The 19945-nt window shown below is 45.3% G+C and overlaps 1 long non-coding RNA gene across 1 annotated transcript; it reads right to left on the bottom strand.

The window, feature by feature from the left end:
* Positions 1-7582: 7582 nt before the first annotated feature.
* LOC310897933 lies at positions 7583-19939 on the bottom strand. The gene is made up of 2 exons (XR_014582807.1): positions 19016-19939; positions 7583-15020 (listed from the first exon to the last, which is right to left on the bottom strand). It is a non-coding gene; the product is annotated as an uncharacterized lncRNA (long non-coding RNA).
* Positions 19940-19945: the final 6 nt, after the last annotated feature.

Raw genomic sequence — 19945 nt, 5'->3', positions numbered from 1 at the left:
TCTGCAGAGCTAACCTGGTGCCCGCTGAATTTGGGAACAAAGGGGAAAAACAGGACAAGTCCTTGTTTCTGAAAGCGTGCGGAGACTCCTCCTTCAAGCCCAGTACCTCTCATCCTCTCCTCCTTACGTTATGGTCATTGAAAACATAGAAAACAATGTTATACTTCGATTTGGCCTCAAGCCTTGAAACCTGAAGTTGCTGTTTTGTGATCCCTTAGCTTTTCAGGCCTCCGTTCCACTTAAATGTGTTCATAGTCCAAAAATCAAGCACATCTAGACCATTGTCTTTTCCAACTCTGGTAACGGTTTTTTAAATGTGTAACATATGCCTAGGTGAAGAAAATACTTTTCAGAGAAAGCAATAAATGCCAAAGTCATTGCTATGCACGCCTCCTTGCACCTCTGCAACACAAAACAGCAGTCAGTCCTCACCTGTGGCCAGCCCGGGCTCCGTGCAGGCAGACGAGGCATAAAGATGGCTTACAGCAGTTTTCCTCCTCCCCATGCCCCTCTGGTTCAGCTTGAAGGATTGCTCTGACGTTCCCAACTTCTTTGCAGTCCCAGAGGCGTGAATCACTGCAGGCAAGTTCTTGACCAAAAAATCATCACCCACTCCAGCTTTGGGATAAAAGCGGCATAGCAGCACTCCGGGTGCATGCATGTCGCACGACCAAATCTGGAGCAGCGTGTTCGCTAGCGCTGGTACGCCACATGGGCTGGTACACCGATGTGGAGCAAAACAGTCTTCTGTGGAGACACTAGCGTGGGTCCTGGGAAGGAAAAGGCCATGTCTGCGCCGTGCCATGCCAGATGGATTAAGCCCTGCCTTGGCACCTGTCCTCGGCCCCGTGGTAGTGGCTGAGGTGCCAGCACAGTCCAACCCACGGTGATGCTCGCACGCTTTGTGTGAACCACATCACGGTTTTTTATGCCTTGATCTCCACCATGTTTTGGAGAGACGAACCGTTCTACACCCGGCTTCACAGGCAGGTTACTTCAGTAACTCAAGGAATTGACTGAAATTAGGTATTTCTGTGCAATAGACCCCAAGAGAATTGCCCAAATGGCTGTGGAAGGGCTGTTTGAGACATTGTCTTGTCCGGGTCCCGCTCCTGCAGTCTGCTGCTGGCCATCTCAAGAGCACTGAGGCTATAGGAAACCTTAGGCCCAGGGCTTAAACAAAATGTAGGCTCTTTAATTGCAGCCCGAGGGTCTGCAGTGGAGCCAGGACTTGAATGCAAGTGTTTCATGTCCCGGAGAACCTGGCCACCATAGCATTTTTTTTCTGTATGTGTCCTTTAAACTATTGGGTATCTGTAATGTATTAAATTATTCATAGTATTCAGTTATATTCAGTTTCCTTTAAAGGTTGAGGAAGTCATGAAGATAATCCTCTTTCTGCCGTATGTTTCCCGTGCCCTCTGGTTCCCCGATCTATTTCTCTCCCCTTTCCCTGTTCTTCTGTGTCTCCTGTTTTCCATCTGCATTTTCCCTCAGCAGCACCCATTTCCTGTGGGTTTCATTGCCACCCCCACCCCGACTCCATCTGTTGCAGAGATCAGCGATGAAGTTAACTTGCAATTACACTCGCAGGGAATTTCGCCAACAGCCACCGTGCGTTAAAGCGAACGCCCCGCTGCCAGGAGTGGCAGAGAGGAGAGGTCACCCCTCTGCCGAGCAGCAGCCACGGGCAGGTAAAGCTGCAGCTTCCCAGCTCCCGGAGCCGGTGCCCTTCCTCGCAGCCAGGCGAGGCAGAGCTGCTGCACAGCAGCCGGGCTGGCACCCCGTGGGTCCGCGTGTGCCACAGGAGGCTCGGAAATGCAGCAGCAGGCTGGGTACAGCTGCAGGCTGCCGGATGGACACCTCCGGCACAGCAGCCACGGAGCCGGCTGTCGCAATGGCCCGGTGTAGTGGGACTTGTTAGTATGATAATTTCTCTCTCTGGTATGTAATCTAATAGATTTGTCAATGTTTGTGTGTGCTCTGCATTATTTTTTTTTTTCCACGCAGAAATACAGCCTTATGTAAGTCCAGTTCCAGGGCTGGAGCAACAAATTACAAAAGCAATTTGAGGTAGGAGACTAGGTGAGCCGTATGTGCCAGCAACGTTCACGGGTACTTTATATAGCATATTTAATATTGCGTAAACTCAATTTATTCTCTAGTTTTAATAATGCTTTAATGGACTCTGTGGATTGATGCATACAGAGCACTGTGCAATGGTATAAAACGCTAGAGCTGCCTCCTCAAATTTTGCTATGTCATTTCTATGTAGATCATAGTAATAAGTTGAACAACCTAATTAGAAATTAATTGCAATTTTTTTAAGTGAATTTCTCAGGTAAGAAGAAAAAGGTTCTCCACTGGTAGCGGGTACTTAAGCTTAGCATTTATCTACCTGCTACATATAGAAGGAAAATAGCTTATGGCTGATTTTGTGTAGCGGGTCTAGTTTTATTTCAGTTTTGTTTGTAGCAGAGAGCCTGCCACCCTGAGAAAGGGCCTCATCTCCAGTCCCAACTTTAAATCACACAGCCAACACCGCAGGGATGAAACTAAGGAGCAAATCAATATTTAGCCACTCAGATGTACTTGGAAGGCCCGTCCAGCCCTCAGCAAGGAAGAACTTCCGTGCTGTGTTCAAAATTTCAAGGTGTTGAATGAGAAGTCCTTCTTCACGGTACCCTGACAGCAAATATTGATCAAACAACCCAGAGTGCAGAGAATTTGCAGGAACTGGGGCGCCTGCTTATCCAGCTAACCGTGCCTCACCTGGATGGTAGTAGCTGTTAGGAAAAAATACAGGTCTGTTGACAGCATTAAATGGAAGCCACCGCCTCTGATACAAACATGTTATAGGGGAACAGGGCGGGGGATGCCTCCCAACACCTCGGTTTCAGTAGGAAGAGCATAGATTAGAGCACTACATTTAATCTCCAGATGCTCTGAGTCCCAAATAGAAGGGAATGTGTCAAATGCATTCAGAATATTATGTTGTATAGCAGTGTCAATGCTGAAGGCAATGCAGACATATCCGAATTAGCGTTTAAGCGACTCGGATATAGATAGCAAGGCAGCTCTAGCAGTGTGGTGCTTAACATGAACCATCAGAGCCCCTTGAGAAGCCATTCAGTTTTGCAGTTAGTGGATACAGAGCTGTACTGTTGGAAATACATGGCTCCCAACTCGAGGCTGGATGTCATTGTAAAGCTGATTTAGGTGACCTACAGCCGAGTCTTTAACTGGACTGTAACCAAGCACCGAAAGGAAACAAGACAGGAGAGTCCAAAAATGTACGTAGGTGCACTCACACAAAACTGAAGGATGCTGGAGGACGACGTGAGATCTAGTCATAGGCTTTAGGCTAGAAGTAAGGGTAGAAAGCTGGTGGGACTCACAGTCTCTCTCTTTCTCTCTCTTTGAAACAGATAAACAGCTGCTTCCATTTTATGAGGATTTCTGGTGGAACACTGCCCATAAGCCTACAGTATGTTCTGGACTCCCATGAGGAAAACTTCTGGAACGCAGTCTCTCCTTGGAGATGCAGAATGTGGGAAGGTAGTCTGGGCAGAGGCAGTAGACAATCCCCTTTCTAGACCATGTTCTTGAAATACAGGAACTGATGGCCCTCAGCACTCATTATGAGATAGATCTTGCTTTTTCTGTTTCATTTTCTAAAATACCGTAATACGAGGAGAAGCACAGAAAATGTATTTGCTCCAAGGTAACAGAAATGTGCTAATTAGAAATCCCAGTCATTACCTACAGGACAGTTCTGTTTTTCAGGGACTGAAAATAATAACACAAGACGTAGCATAAAATCCAGGAAGTGGCAGAATGCATTCCAATTTCTCCAGTTTCTACAAAGGCTTATTTTTCTTTCCTTTGAAGAGATCTGAGCGAGAGAGAAAGTCTTCAGGAGTCACCTGCACTCCCACTGGTGGGCCAGAGGACTTCATCTGTGGGAAGCCCTGCACAGCCACCAAGTGTACTGCTGCACTGTGCCAGTTGTAAGCCACTTACGTTGCATGCAGGGTGTCTATGGACACCAAGCTGAACTTTCATCTCCCGGGGAGATTCTTTGGTTTGATGAACATAACTGACAAAGTACTTGCAAAGACGCAGTGGTTGGAATTTTGTCATTTGCAGTGGGAAAACACATACAAAAAATGCATTTTCAGCAATCAGACTACACCACTGTTACAGGTCTGTTTCAGTTTGCCTACAGCTGACCCCACACAACATGGAGTGAAGAAGGGATGTAATGAAAATAACAAGCTTGACAAAAATGCATCCTAGCAAGTGGTGCTCAAGCCATTGCTTAAACTTCCCTGGGTGTGGGGCAGTCAAGAAAGAACTTGGAAATTGTCCATTCTGATGGGAAGAGATGGCCAGAGAAAGACATGCTTTTCCAGGTCTGAAGATAGCCAGCTTGGGTTGCTTTCTACATGGGAGTTTTTCATTCCAACATACTTTTTTATTTTATTTTTTACTAGCAAACAAAACCAGAATAATAGCTAACTCCTATTAAAAAATTACCGGGGGAGTCAAAGCAGTGCTTATAATAAAATTATTGCTACAACCTTAATTAGGGCATGCTGCCAAATATGTTTGTGATGAAAAACAAATCAATATAATGATGCTTTCCCATTACCTTTTGTTTAGGGAATGAAATGTCACAAAATGTTTTGCACACGTTGTATTGGAGACCAGGCTGTACAGGACTGATTTACAACAGAACATTAAGGGATTTTGTTTAAAATTGGTGCAGGCGGGCAGGCAACTGCTGGAACCAAAGGTTGGAAATGTTTTTGTTTTCTAATGACAGCAAAGAATGTGGCACTAGTACTTACTGACTGTAAAAGTTTCAAATATAGTATAGAACTTGACTAGACTAAACACGGTATATCTACTTCCCTTTTTCATCCACATAGGTGGTGTTTCACCTAACCTGAACCTGCTCTGGCAATTCAAACCATGTCTCCTAGCCTCGTGTTGTAAGGTCGTGCAGTTTCAACGCGGTTTCTGCCCAGACACTGGTGTTGGCAGAAGCCCACCGCTGCCAGAGACCCCAGGCCTGCCGCAGGCTGCCTTTCACTGGGTCGCATCCCTAGCATCTTATTCAGTTTTTCCCCTATCTGCCATCAGGCATGCTTTCACAGGAGTTTATCCGTGCGAGAGCTGACTAAACACTGAGCAAACAGTTCAGAATTTGGCTGTCTTTTATAAATAATGATTCAAAGGTTTGATTTAGCTACAGACGAACCCGAGCCACAAAAACTGCAGCTGGTTCCTAGCGGCATCAACTCACGCGGAGACTTCTTTCCCCGACACGTTTTATTTCAGCCAGAGCTTGGCCTGAAAGTCTGCGCGTAAAGACAAACTGTGAACCAGAAGCAGACATCAGCACCCAGGGCGCAGCGCGTACCAAGATAGCCCGTAGCCACATGCCAGCTTGCCACTGACCTTTTATCTGCATAAATAGTTGTGACCTTTGGGCCGCTCAAATTAGTGCTAGCTGCTCAAGCAGTCAAGTATCACAACCCCATCCTGCGCCGGCTGTGTCCCCGTTCCTCTGACCGCTCACCCTGATGCCTTTGCTGGCCTCCGTGGGCATCCTTGGAGCCAAAGGGCCACCAAAATGCCCTGCTGGAGACAAAAAGGGCCACCAAAAAACCCTGCTGGAGCCTCTGTCTGCCAGCTGAACAGCACAAAGAGCAAGGGAAGGGTCTGGCCATCTGCATCTGGGCTGCCGCTTTGCTGTAGGGTGCCGTGAGCGCTCACCCGCACTCTTCTTTGAGTATTAGTTCACTGTGTTCTTCAGGAGAAGTCCTAAATGAGTTTTAAAATCAAAAGAAAGAAATTACTACCAAAATAGCTACTTTTTCAGTAAGCCTCAAACGAGTTATTTTGCGTAAAACCAGTAGTAGTTCACTACACCACTGATCTCTTTTTCAAATGAAATCCACTTTTTATTCAGTGGACTGTAAGCTGTGTAGGCTTTAATGCACATTATTTATCAGTAGACCAGAACTACCATGCTCTCTCATGTAAATAAGCATTTAGTTCTGGCTCAAAATGCAGCATTCGTAACCACAGCAGTTTTATCTTTTTTTTTTTTAATAGGTATTTGCACAGTTTTACAAGCGCATTTTCTTCACATTGCTTAGAAAAGACCCTCTGGCTGCCTAGATGGCAACATTGACTAGGCCTGGAAAAAAAAAAAAAAAAAAGAGTGGGATATTTTAAAGATATAAAGCATGAAAAACATACAATTTTCAAGGTTCTTTAAGAAGATGACTGCACAGACACTTTTCAGAGAGAGTTTACTATGCCTAAAATTTGCTCCAGAGCTCTTTTCTTTTGGTTTCCTTTAACAGGAGCTTTCTTCTCCTCAGCTGTTTCAGCCATGGGATAGCAGATTCCAAGAGCATTTTTCCACCTGATGTACATTGTGTGCATGATGCTTAAAAAAAAATTCAGTTGACTCCCCCTATACATTCTAGAGACTTTTTCAGTGGTATCAAGGCAAAGTGTTAGGTGAGTAATGAGAAGGCGCCGATTGCTTTTACCCATGCCAGCTTTGGACAGGAATAGGAAACTCAGAGGGTTGGGAGGTCACCGTGTTTCGCTTGTCTGATGCCCCAGACTAGCACAAAGCTGCTGAAGCTCAGATGTACGATTGCTTGCAAACATTGACATCCAACCGTGGTTTTTATATCCCTCTTTTGTGTTATCTTTTAGAGCAATTCCAACATTTGAAACTTTTAAGAGCATTTCTTTTGCTGTCATTCATTTCTCACTTGCGCTATCCTGGCCTTGCCTGTCTGTGGCAGTACTGGCAGCAAGGCTAGCCTGAGCCACTCGCGGGTAAATAAGGAGTCAACGCGCATGTTTGCAAAGCGTGTTTAACTTGCGTCTTTCATCTGTGATTAATATTAAATCTATTGAGCTACATAAATAAGTAGTTCACTTACAGACCTGTCAAACCAATAGTAATTTCTTCCCCTCGGAGTATACTGCTCTGAGCTATCCGTTCTAATTGTTTAATTTCCTTTTGTGTACCTGGAGATAAAAAAGCCTGCGAGGCCGCTTCCACTTGGAGAGGAGGGAGGGCAGCTTGGTCACTCTCCTCTGCCTCCACCCCGCTGCATACAAGGCCCATAAATGTCCTTAAAAGCCTCGGGTGGGCAGATAGGAGCCATTCCGCACACACCACTTCTGGCGTGGAGGTTTGTGCATGGCAAGTGGACTCCTGCTCGGCCTTCTGGCTTGGATCACAGCTCTGCAAAATCACCTCCACCAAGAGACTATGGATCTGTTTCTGTTCTCATGCAAATGAAATTAGTGGAATTATGTAAGCATAAAGTCAGGGGCAAATGAGAGGAAACTCTTGTTTGCTCTTTTGCGCTGACATGGAGTTGTGCTCCTTAAACACTAATAAGGCAATACTCTCATAAGAGATGGAGAGCAGTTGTCAGGCTCCTGGCCTCCCAGGGAACACACACAGCACTCAGCTCCTGTAAGCATATGGATAGCTTACAGACTGCTTATAGGTAGGTGGCCAGAGAATGGTTGGAAAGAAAATAACCCCCACAGGCTGGCAAGTCCCTTAGAGCTAAGGAAAAGGAAGCACTAAAGACGGGGGTCGAAGAGGAAATCCCCTCCTCCCCACCTCGTCCAGGTGGCTATGTCAAAGCCATAGGGAAGGGTCTCCCTGTAGCCAGGCATCCTTTCCTAAATACAGTTGCGTAGGACCTCTCTTTGGAAGCAAGGATTGGAGTGCTTTCCCTCAAACCCCACCCCAGCACCACTGCAGGCTGTGTGCTGTAGGTGGAGGTGGTGGTACTGGGCTACAGCTCTTCATCTGTGGGAATTTTCCTCCCCCACCATTTGCTGCATATGTAAAGCCCTGCATAAGCCATTGTAGTCTCTGGGATCTGGGGGTGGCGAGAGGAATGGAAGAAATCTTGTAGCAGAATATATTTAGCTTCCTTCTCTTCCAGGATGCTCCTTCACACCTCGCAGTTCAGTGCATCCAGCCCTGTACCGAGCAGGGGAAATGCAGCAAAACCAGCAGAGCTTTCCACAGCGATGAAGGGGCTTTCAGCAAAGCAGCCTCAACACTGCAAACATAAAAGGGACACCCCGCTTATCTAACAAAGGACATTTTAACACAATCCATGTGAGGGATGCCAAGTTAGTTCCTAATACTATTTAGCTATACTGAAAGGCAAGGAAAATGTTACAGCTGTGCACAAATCAAAAATGGGATCAAGATTACTGGCAATGGGTAGAAATGACATTTACTAAGCTGCCTTTTGTCTGTGATGTTTGTTCTTTACTGTTTTTCACTTAACAAGACTGCAGAAGACGTTACGTGTCCTTAAAGAGCACTACTGCATGCAGAGAGGAACCAGACCGTGGTTATCTGCTGAAACCAAAAAGCTGACATTTTGAAGTGGACGCTATTCGTTGCAACTGCTCGGACTGAGGCCATTTCACATGGAAACAATTAAGAGGCAGAATGCATATCATAACAAAGGAATGAGAAGAAAGATCAGGAAATACGAGCAGATTGGATAATTCTCTAAAAATGGATACAGTATTTACTGCTAGTGATTATAACAAATCTAAGCCTTGTCTTACCACAGGAGAGCAGACATGACTGAACTGTAGATTTTCCTGTGCAACCTCAGAGGAAAAAGTTCAGGTTAATGATTAATTTAAAATTTAGGTCCAGGATGGAAGAAAGTACATCTCATCTCATATGTGTGCAGGATGGAAGGAGTCTGAAAATAATATATTAAAAAAGTGGTCACAACTGGATATTACAGAGAAATGAAAAGCAAATAGGAAATCAAAACAATGTAGTCCGTGTGCTTTTTTTTGTAAAAGCGAGGGGGAAATGTAAATGCGCATCAAAGGGCATTCACAGAGATTTGCACATTCTTCCTGAGATCAGGCTAAATGCAACTGGAAGGAAAAAAAAAGGATAAAGAACAAAATCCAGTTCTAAAGAGGTGTGTAGTCGTACATGCAGGAGATAAGGAGGGGAGGGCTTTTCTTACACTATCAGAGAATGCGTGAGGTAATTACTGGAAGGCATGTATTGCAATAAGGAATTATGAAACACCATTTAATACTTCTTTCTGGTTGAGTAATTAAACAAACAGTGTATCAGCACTAAACGGTATGAGATACATGAGGCACCACCAGCCATATACAGCCGGAAGCCAGGATGTCCACATCCCTCAGTCCTGAAACAGTCATCTGTATTTATGAGAAAGTTTGGAAATCGCTTTTAGTAGCTATCAACACCGGGTCTCTTAGTGGCGTAACTGCCATGCCTCTGTGCTGTGCGCACACTCGCACACAGAAGTTCAGTGTACCACCCCAAATGAGTGACTTTAACTTAAACTCATCCCATTAGGTGACAGCAAACTGCCCTCCAACGCCTCCCTCCTGACCACTGTCTGGGAGACTAATTTCTAGTGCCACTGAAATCAATTTGAGTTTTATGACTGACCTCACTGGAGCCAGGATTTGGCTTAATGTCTTGATGCAAGCAGCTAATGGTTGTGCTGACAATAGCTGGGAACAGGCGCAAGTCAGAGCAGAAATATTTAATGCCTTACGACAGGGTGAATATCGCATTTGTACTATCAGCTTACCTGGCAAAGGGGATATCAGGTGTTGAGGCATTCACTCCTGTTCCAACGTCCTGCTTTCCCCCTTTAATACGGAATCGCAGGATGGCTGAGGTGGGAAGGGACCTCTGGAGGTTAACGGGTCCAACCCGTGCTCAAGCAGGGCCACCCAGAGCAGGTTGCCCAGGAGGCTTCCCAAGTGGAGCCTCCCCAGCCTCTCTGGGCAGCCCATGCCAATGAAACACAATTATTCCTTAGTGGAAGGCATCGAACGTCTTCAGGAGGCCGAGAGCCATGCACATACCAACCAAAACTGGCCAATACACACCCACGAGAGGAAATGTCAAGGGCACATCTGAGCCTCTGAGGGGGCACAGCAGACCCAGCGTATTGCCTGTGCTGTAGGCCCGCGCCATCCCCATCCCCGCGCCTCAGCTGCCCACAGAGGCCTCTCAAGGCATCAGGCTGCAATCATCCAAGACAACTGCTGAGGTTTCCAGCTGGAAACTTGCGCAGTTTCCAGTCCTTTCCTGTTTTTCGGAGCTGCTTTTTGCCTAAAGAGTAGTCCATCCGCAGAAATCAGCATCTGCAGAAAGAGTCATCTTGGGTGCCATTCTAGAAAGAGCTACGTTTGACATAGTTTTTACAGAAGATCCCTTTAAATAGTAAAGCTTTCGCACATTTGTATTCAGAGCTGTTACGATTTTATTTTTAAAGGGAATGTAGGTGTTCGTAAGCCGTGGGCGTGAGACTGACAGCACTAGACCAGAGCTCGCCATTTGCAGAATAACTGCTGCATAGACTACTACACCGCAAACCTCTGGGATCAAAATACCGAGGATTCAGAGGTGGCCTGCCCGTCCCTGTGCCTGTTTTTTCTCCTTGTCCTCCCCAAGGGGATCAGCTGCTAAGATGGCCCGTGTGTGTGCATGTCTGAACACTGGCGGGAGCAGACACAAGATTACCAAGCCTTCCAGGCAGTAATTACTTTCCAAATGCAGCGCGTTTGGATTTTGCACTCCAGTGCCACAGAAGTAGCTTTCCGTGTGTCATCACACACACTTACCCACATGTCCGGGTCTATTTTTTCTTTATTTGCCAAATGTTTGTTCTTAAAAATAAACAGCTCGGACTCCAAGGCCTGTCCCCAACATTGGGAATATCAAAGGCTCTTACCAGCTACCCAGGAACGGGGAGCCACCCAAAAGCATTCATGCTGGTCTCTTAGAGAAATCACCCCCAAGTAGGCTGTTTTCCATAGCCGAGGTAGCTCCTGCCTCTCAGCATCATTTAACAGGGACTCCACAAGCCATCACGCTAGGCTGCTGACCCTTTCTCCCACTCCACCCCACTCAGAAACACCTTGTGAAAAAACCTCCATGACAGAACCCCTCTGAACACCTAAAAAACTCTTTTTATTTCTTACCTGTTCCTTGAGCCACCTGTTCCACACACGATAAAGTCAGTGGCGGTGCCAATACAGTGTAGAGACTTCCCCTTTCGTTAAGGATGCCAGGTATATTACTAAATTAAGTGATTTCACACATTTTCCTCCCAGACTATAGACATGCAATTTCCTTCAAGCTATTTCTCTGAATCTTCCAGTCCTCATATGCTAATATGCTTTGGCTTTTGGCTCAAATTATTAGGAAGAATTCTTTTTTCGCCTATATTTTATTTCTTTGCTTTCTTTGAATAATTTAGGGGCAGTTCATCATTTTCTCTCACTGGCTCTAATCTTGTACAGAGAACTCTGAGCGAACTGTGAGCCCAAACACCAGATTCAGGATGCTCTAAAGGCTGCCCTGCAGAGAAGCTGTGTGCAAAATAACAAGAGCCTCTCGCTGTGAGATCAACTAAGGCTTCTTGTTCATTCTCTAGGTTTTATGGTAGGATCTTTTGTGATGAGTCGCAGCCCTGCCTTCCCTCTGTTCATTTTTTGAAGCACTTTTGCCATAATCAGTCCTCTGAAGCACCATTCTTTCCTCTGAATTGACTGAGAATCTGGGTTAGAGTGACTGAACAATGTGACAACAAAGGAGTGATTGTCATCAGGTCCCAAGGATTGGATACGCTGTTGGTTACAAAATGCACTCGGACAGCCCAAGTTGTGTGCCAGATTAATATTTGATGTCATTGGACTTGACTGACTGTAACCGAAAGAGCTGGGGCCGTTGGTGGGAAAGTGGCCAGCTCCCTTTCACCGAGGAGCGGGGGGCTCACAGAAGCTGACAGCCCAACCTCCCATCCACCCATATGCGCTGACCGGCGTGAGCCATGACAATGCAAGTTTCACCATAGTTCACCACTGACAGGTCAGATTATCTTTGCACCCCCTAGGTATTGTGCGTACTTTATATTATCAGCAACTACTTTGCGTCCAAGAGTTTGGAGGATATCAGTGCATGGCTTGTATCAACAGTAGCTGCTCTCTCCCTCTTCCTCCTCCCTCCCCACTGCTCCTAGTCCCCGTGGTGGCAGCAATAACCCAGTTCCTGTAGGTGAGATAACAACACCCATACCTGTCCTCATTCAGTAGTATCAAGCGCGTCTGCTCAGCGGCGGGTGCTGAGCTTTGCTGTCAGGGACAGAGACCCACTTGTTGGGTGAAGGGAGGCTGGCAGGGGGAATCTGAAGGCTGCTTGTGCAAGTGGTGGGATGGCCCCAAACCAGGCTTCCAGGAGAGGCTCCCATGCCAGGATCCACGCCATGCATGCCAACACCAGGAGGAGTCCAGCTTGATGCTGCACAATGCTCCTGTGGTCACTGTGCAGCGCTAGGGAAATGCAGGCAGTCACACTGGAGGGTAGAGTTTGTCCCAAATGACATTCATGTATTTGCTATCACTATTCGTTAAGTCATTAAATAACACCTAGGGTACAGTTGTTTAATCTGGACCTATCTGCATACACAAGGCACCTTTACATAGTCCATGCAGGTATGTAGTCACCCGATATGCTCAGAAATCCTCCATTCCTTCTCATATGTCTTAGAGTTAAATGAAGAGAAGTGAATTTTAGACTGCATTATCAAAACTGTCTTAAATGATCCCATTTTGTTTGTCAACTGATCCTTTACCTTAACCAAAATACTGCTAGGCTAATGAGGATCACATGCCAGTGGCACTTCATTTAAAGAGGGAAAAATAAAAAGAGGAAGTTGGTGTTGTTGCACACAGATATTCAAAAAATAAATCAAATAAAACTTGGCATTGTAAATGGAAATCAATGGACTGCAAAATTGTATTTGTTCTAGCTGGATAGAGTACTTGCCGAGTTCCAAGCTGTTTGTCCCTAGCTGAGGGGAGGCTGGGTCTGCTCTGCTTGTGCTGCAATTGCAAGGCTATTGTGAAATAAGACTCGGATCTCTCCATCTTCAACGCAATTTATGCATCCAAAAACTATTAATCTCACAACATCCCATGAGACACAAATATTAGCCCTCTTTTACAGAGACAGTGAAAGGAGAGTGGATATTTTGTCCAAAGCCATGAAGCAAGTCTCTGTAGGAGTTGAAATTTTGGGCTCCCAGTCTCTTATTCTCTGAAAATTTGACTATGCCTGCCTTAAAATTCTTTCAGTATCTATGAACTGCAGACAGCATAGTACCTGAATAATAATGCTTAATAATAAAGCGTTGCAGTGGATGAAGATAGCAAGTATACAGATGCCCTGTAATTCCAAGTGACTTCTGGCTGGCTGTGAATTTTAGCTCATGATGCCTGAAAACGTCACTGAGGACCATGTTGTTTCTCATCTGCACTACACTGAGCTTGGCTGCTTTTCTGCAAGTCTGGTTCTTGATCTTTTTATAAATCTTAAGAAAACCATATATGACATGGAACTCTGCTAAACTTAAATAGTAGCATATCACCACAAAGAATTAAATAAAAATATTCCTGTTATGAACAGCCCATTACCACCATGTCTACAGTATCTGCTTTTTATCTTCTTCCCTATTCTGCAATGTTGATAATGATGACTATTCATATTATGCATATAAATAATGTTTCTTGTACGTTCTCATTGACCTACAGTGCATATAATAACCATAGAAAGCTAACTTGTTAAAAGGATTTTTATCACACAGAGTTGCATTAGTCCAAAACCTTCTAATACTATTTTACCAGGAATTTCACAGGCACAGTCCTGAGAAACAAAGCTTTTCACTTTCCAAAGACTGCATTTTTTAAATGCATCACCTTGAGGATGGAAAGCCAGTCAAATATACCTTGAAAGGCTGAAGAAGATTGTTTTCAGGCTGGAGAAGGGACAACTGGACAGGAAGACTGGCAACTAGAGCAAGACCTTCCAGCTCTGACAACAGGATGAAAACAAAAAAGAGAGACAGGTAAAATAAGCACATCTCAGTCTTTGAAAATTGAACAGGTGATGCTTGATATTAGAACAATGCAGCAAAGGATTATTAGAGCAAAATACTTTGCTGGCAAAGAACTCGAATGTTGAGACTTTCCACCCTGTGGCCCTGTCTGCAGGAGGTGCCTGTTCAGCCACCACCAGGACTGTACTACCAGAGTCCTGTCCTCTAAGACAGTTCTCCAGAAATTTTAACTGTACGGAGTATGCTATGCAAAGCAGTTATCAAAAAATAGATACCAGCTCTGTCCTTGATATTAAATAGGATCATTTGGATTACTGCAATCAAATATGAAAAAATAGCATTCATTACAAATGTGCATTTACATCCCCTCAATTGTAGAATTTATCAGAAGAATATCTCATTTAAAATTAGCATTCTTTAAGACTTAAAAATTAAATTGATTGGAGAATAATAACCTATCCAATTCTTTGCTGCTTTGAACTCCTGCATATATTTATTACAGAAGTCTATAAAGTAAGAACTTTTTCCTCAGAAATACGTAGAATATTATTCTTTTCCACCCGTATCAGTTACACTGCCCAGATCAGTTTGGGGCTGGAGTTATTTGGGGCTGGTCCCATTCATGTGAGAATGGTGATGGAGCCAGGTAATTCTTTAAATCAATGTTCTTGATTAACAAAGAATGCACAGAGCCCTTTTTCCTTGAACGTTTAAAACAAAGGTCAAAAAAGAATTGGGAGTTTTGCTTGCCTTTTGAAGTCTTTTGCTTGAAAGCGCTGTACCCAAAAATCCCTCTCTCAGCTTTTGTTTGGGGTCACACTGCTGGGGGCTCCTCCAGCTAGGTCTGAGCCTTCCTGGCTACCTGTCCTGTTTCTGTCCCTCTTCTATACCACCACAAGAAAATTGCCACATTCAGGTTGATCTCTACCTTAATTGGTACCCTAGCTGCTAGCCAAACAATCCTGCTGCTTGATTCAGATTCCTGAAGGGCCTTGGGGGAGCCTGTGTAGTGCTAATTGTTTCAGTTATCTGTAAACAAAAGAAAGGTTAATTATTCTCTTCTCATCAAAGGTCGGCATCCATCAGGAACACCAGCCCCAGCCCACAGGATACGCTGAATACTTTCTGAACCCCCTCGAACTCAGTCATCACCATTTCAATTGCTGCTCCACCACTACTGCTGCTTCCCGAGGTGGTTGCCTGAAAGCTGGGGCTGGGGTATGGGTTCACCCAGCACCAGGGGCTCCCCCACAGCTTGTACACCCTGCTGTCGTATCCAGATGCTGCTTTTCAGACTGTTAGGCCATGAGGACCTATCTAGGGATTGACTTTGCTGCTTATGCTGTTATCTCTGCTATGAACTAATGTCATCTGTGATGGCTTTTTCTCTGTCTACGGCTTCCTGGTGTGCATAACTAGACATAAGATTGGAAAAGCTGTTAAACAGGAACCTACCTAAGGCTCCTCAGCCCTGGGCCACATTGTGCCCAGATGCCACCTGCCCTGAACTTGTCCATGCCTGAACACTGCCATCCTTGTACTGTGCTGTCCAAGCTGGGAGGCACAAAGCTTTTCATTGCCCCATGGACTAACATGGAATTTATTTTCTTCTTTAGAGGCTGTGTAGAGGGAAATAATCATTTTTTATGGTTAAAAAAATGAAAAGTTATCTACAAAATATGGACAAGCACTGTCAGTCAGCATAAAATGTTCATAGAGTACATGCTGAAGCACAGGCAGATCATTTCTTAGGGATCATAATCCTTCTTTTTGTCCTTTTTGGTTCAGTGGTTTCTTATTCAGTTTCATGTCTGTTGGCAAGCTAATTTTCCTTCTATTTCAGAGGAAATGTGCTGAATCACAGATTACAGGCTGATCACTCCAAGGACGCCAAATGACATTTGTATGGTAGGCTAAAACAAGTGACCTTTGACCCTAATACAAGCAAAAGTCAACCATATGTACACTATACATACACATACAGAGCGTGGAAAAAAAAAAAAAAAAAGTAAAAGTAAAAGCCTAAGCCACACCACTGTAAAGATTATAAGTAACCAAGCAGAACAAAGGTCTAGCCCTAAATGCTAAAGATCAGTGTAACTTTTTATTATTGCTGATAACACACCGTGCCCCATTGTTAGGCTGAGAACTTTTTACAGCCCAACAAAAGCTAACAACCTGCTTTTATGTGACACATCTCAAAAAAAAAAAAAAAAAAAAGGTGAGAAAGTGCTCTACAAATATCATTACCTCCATTTCTCAGAAAGGAAAACTGAGCAGCAGAGGTAAACTTGCTTAAGGTGCTTTGCTTAGAAGTGCAGAATACTGCCCATGTTCCGGCCCAGAAATCAGAAACAATGATGGAAAGGCCAGCCTTGCTTTACGGGCACCCTGTTTATAGCAGGAACATTTCCTGAGCACTGCAAACACTAATTCAGCCCCACCAGCTGCGCTAAAGGTGCCTGCGGCAGCCAGGGCCAGAGCCACGCTGGGAGCACGGCGCGTGGAGGAGCCGGCGCATGGCCAGCTGGGTGTGAAATTACAGCACCGCCGCTGCTTCCAGGAGGGGATACGAGCCACACCGGTGGGCAGGGAGGCGGAGGAAGGGCCAGGTTGGGAAGGCAGCAGGGAGAGGGCATTTACTGAGTGCACTGCTGTTCGGCAACACTGGCTGGTACACCCATCCTGTGCCCATGGGCCTGCAATGCAGGGCAGGAGGCAGCATGGCACCGGCCGGCCTGCGGGGTGCGTGGGGGCACCGAAAGGAGATGGACCCAGCACGATAGCTCCCTGCACACTGCCCTGCTCCCAGCTGCTCTGGGAAGCAGGCACATGACGCCACGCCCTTTCGGTTTGGTTGAACACAGCTCACGGAGCCATTAAATGAGCATGCTGAGCCAGGGGCGGGCTCCTGTTTGTGGTGTCAGCCCGACCCTTTGCCTCCGAGGGCACGGAATCCATTCAGGAGAAGCCTCATGGTGCGAGGGCTGCGGGTGCTGCCCGCTCTGCCTGCCGGACCAGGCCCTGGCATCCCTCGCACCCCCAAGGAGTGGCGATGGTGGCTGCTGCCACTGGGCCCTCCGTGGGATCGCTCAGCCCTTCTGTTCTGCATGTGTAGAGAGGGAACGACCTCTCGGAATAACTCATTAACCCAAATTACCACCCGTTCTTATCTAGCTCTGCCGGCGAGTCGCACCAACAGCCCTGCAGGAAGACTTTGAGAGCCCAGCAAAGGTCCCTCCGTGTGGCTTCTTGGCCTCGCTGGACACCCGCCAGCACCCAGGCCTTGGTTTGACCAAGCGGCCTCCACAGGAGCACAAGGCTCGTCTCTCTGACGGGGCTCCTTGGTCTGCCTCCGCTTTACCCTGTACAAATCGCGAGCTGTGGTTTCCACGTTTAAATCCCAGCACCATTCACTGCAGCCAGCTACCCCTCGGCCTGCCTTTTAGCTCTAGAGCAGGGAAAGCAAAAGCAGTTTGCCTCCCGATAAGGATGTATGTGGCATGTGCATCTATATGTTGTCATGGAGATGCCATGGGATACATCGCCAGGTTTCGCTGGTTGGGTTTCTTCTGCATCACACATTTGTACAGAAATGACGTTTTTACTGAAATACAGTATCCAGCATTTCCCAGAGCATAAGTGGGACACAGATCTGTGTCAGATCAGATCAGGTCACCTCATTCATGGTAACTTGCATGGGCCTTACTTTTTATTTTCCACTTATACTGCTCCCGATTTCATACCCACATAACATCACCAAGTTCAGAGAATTAAATGAATCTAAAATAATGGAGGGGGAAAAGAAGCAGGCCATATGCAAACTTCTGCACTTCTGAACTTCTGCAAATACAGTGGGCCTGGAATAATCAATCAATGGCTGGAATTGCCCTTAAGGGCTAGCCTGAGACATCTAAAATCTCCATAATTTTCCAACTTTACCTGATGTTTTTAGGGTGAGTAGTTTTATTTCTTGTGTCCATCTTTTTTTTTTTTCTAGTAATATTCTCATAAATTTAATAACAGATATTTTCAGAGAAACATTTTTTTTTAATCTTTTAAAAGGAGAAAGAATTTTCCATTTCTAAATTATACCTTGTCCATAAAAGACAAATCACATGGCCAATGGAGATCACATTCCCAGTAGTGCAGTCAAGGCCTGTAATCAAACCAGCCAAGATCCTATGTACCTGATAATTATGCAATCAGAAGCAAACTTCAGAAGCCACCACCAGCTCACAGCCTTCAGTCCATCTTCAATTTGAGCATTGTTATAAAAATACCACCTTCATCTTCCTACATAACATGCTTACAGTATAAGCTTTTCTTTCTGTCTATCCACACAGTTAAACCTCTCACCTATCCAAGCTCTGATCTAATTGTGCTCAATATATATATTTTTTAATTGTGCTTGGAAGTGATCATCAGCTGTTGGCTTCCTTATGAAGTTATTCAGATTTGAGATTACTCTGGAGGACCTGCTGCATTTTCATACCACTGCTACTGCAGATCCACTGACTGAGAAAAGCTCCCTTGTGCCTGTTGACACGAATAATCCCCAGCATTTTTAATATAGGCTGCCTTTGCCAGTTGGCTGACACTTGTGCTATGCCATGAATAAAAGCTATTCGATGACAGTTGAAAAATGGATGTGAGACACTTGCTGCTATATTCCCTCTGCTGTATGGGAGCTATTCCCTATTGTTTATCATATGCAGGAATGTAGAGATGCTAAAGGCAACTTGAATGCAACCAGGGGTGACATGACAGTGCAAGACAGAAGAGGAAAGTGAGGCCCAAACCCTATTCCAATAGCCTGCTGCTTATTTATATTCCTCAAACAGCTTTGGTGGCTATAGGAACTTTAAGTCTCTATAAATAACGCATGTTTTAATGTCTCTACCTAGCCAAAGTGTGCCTTCACATCAATGTAGAAAAGATTCCTCTTGTTACCTGGCTGGAGAAAGTTTAGAGTTTTTGTTGTGTCACATAAGCAACAGGATTAATAACACATGGTCACTTACCAGCAGCTGCTGCTCTTCAACAGACCCATTTGTGTCTGTGGGGCGTGCACCACTGGAGAACCACAAATCCCTGGGCTGAAGAACGTGCACCCCAGAAACATCACGTGGGATGGCAGCTCAGGCACCTCTGCGCGAGTGCATGCAGGGTGTTACTGCTAGTCGGGGAGACAAAGACAGGGATTCAAGTCAGATTCAAAAGAGTGAGGGAGAGAATGTTTGGCTAGAGGAAAATGGAGACCCAGGTGTCAGTGGAGCACGAAAACGAAAGCAACATGGAACTATCTAAGAGCAAGACAAAATAAGTAGGAAGGAGGGATGACTGAAAAACAGACAGGAAAAGGAGCGGGAGGAGCGAGATCAAAGATAAAGTTGCTGAGGGCCTTGGGGGGGAAGACAGGGAAGTTTCACTGGAGGCTGAGGGAGATGTGACATGGTTGGGATATGAGAGATGGGATGGTGCATCACAGCTGTGGGGTGTTTAGCAGGAGACTTCTGAGCAAACCGGGTGGAAGAAAGCATGAGGAGGAGAGGGAGGACGGGCTGCTGCAGCATGAGCAGGTGTGGCACGGGAGGAGTCTTCTGAAGATGGATAGTAAGGGAAAGGTGGATTTTAAAGAAGATTTAACACATCCTAATACCTTAGGAGACAAAGCTTACAGATAATCCATGAAAGCCCTTTCATAAAACAATAAGAAACCACAACCAATTTTAAAGGATTAACAGGAAGAGAGCACGCCATATACTCAGCAGCCAGAAGTCCTTAAAAAACATATCCAGTGAACTGCAAAAGATATCAACAAGAAAACGGCCCTTTTCTACAAGCAGAGCATTCACTTGATTGCAGACCACACTGATCCTTGCCCTGGGTTTTGCATGTATTGATAAGGAATAGTAAGCAGACTTTCAAGTCACTTTGAGTTTTCTCTCCTG

The sequence above is a fragment of the Anser anser genome, assembly GCF_964211835.1.
Source record: "Anser anser genome assembly, chromosome: 3".
NCBI classification, from domain to species: Eukaryota; Metazoa; Chordata; class Aves; order Anseriformes; family Anatidae; genus Anser; species Anser anser.
The sequence above is the reverse complement of the archived record's forward strand: the minus strand, read 5'-3'. Positions and strand labels throughout refer to the sequence as shown.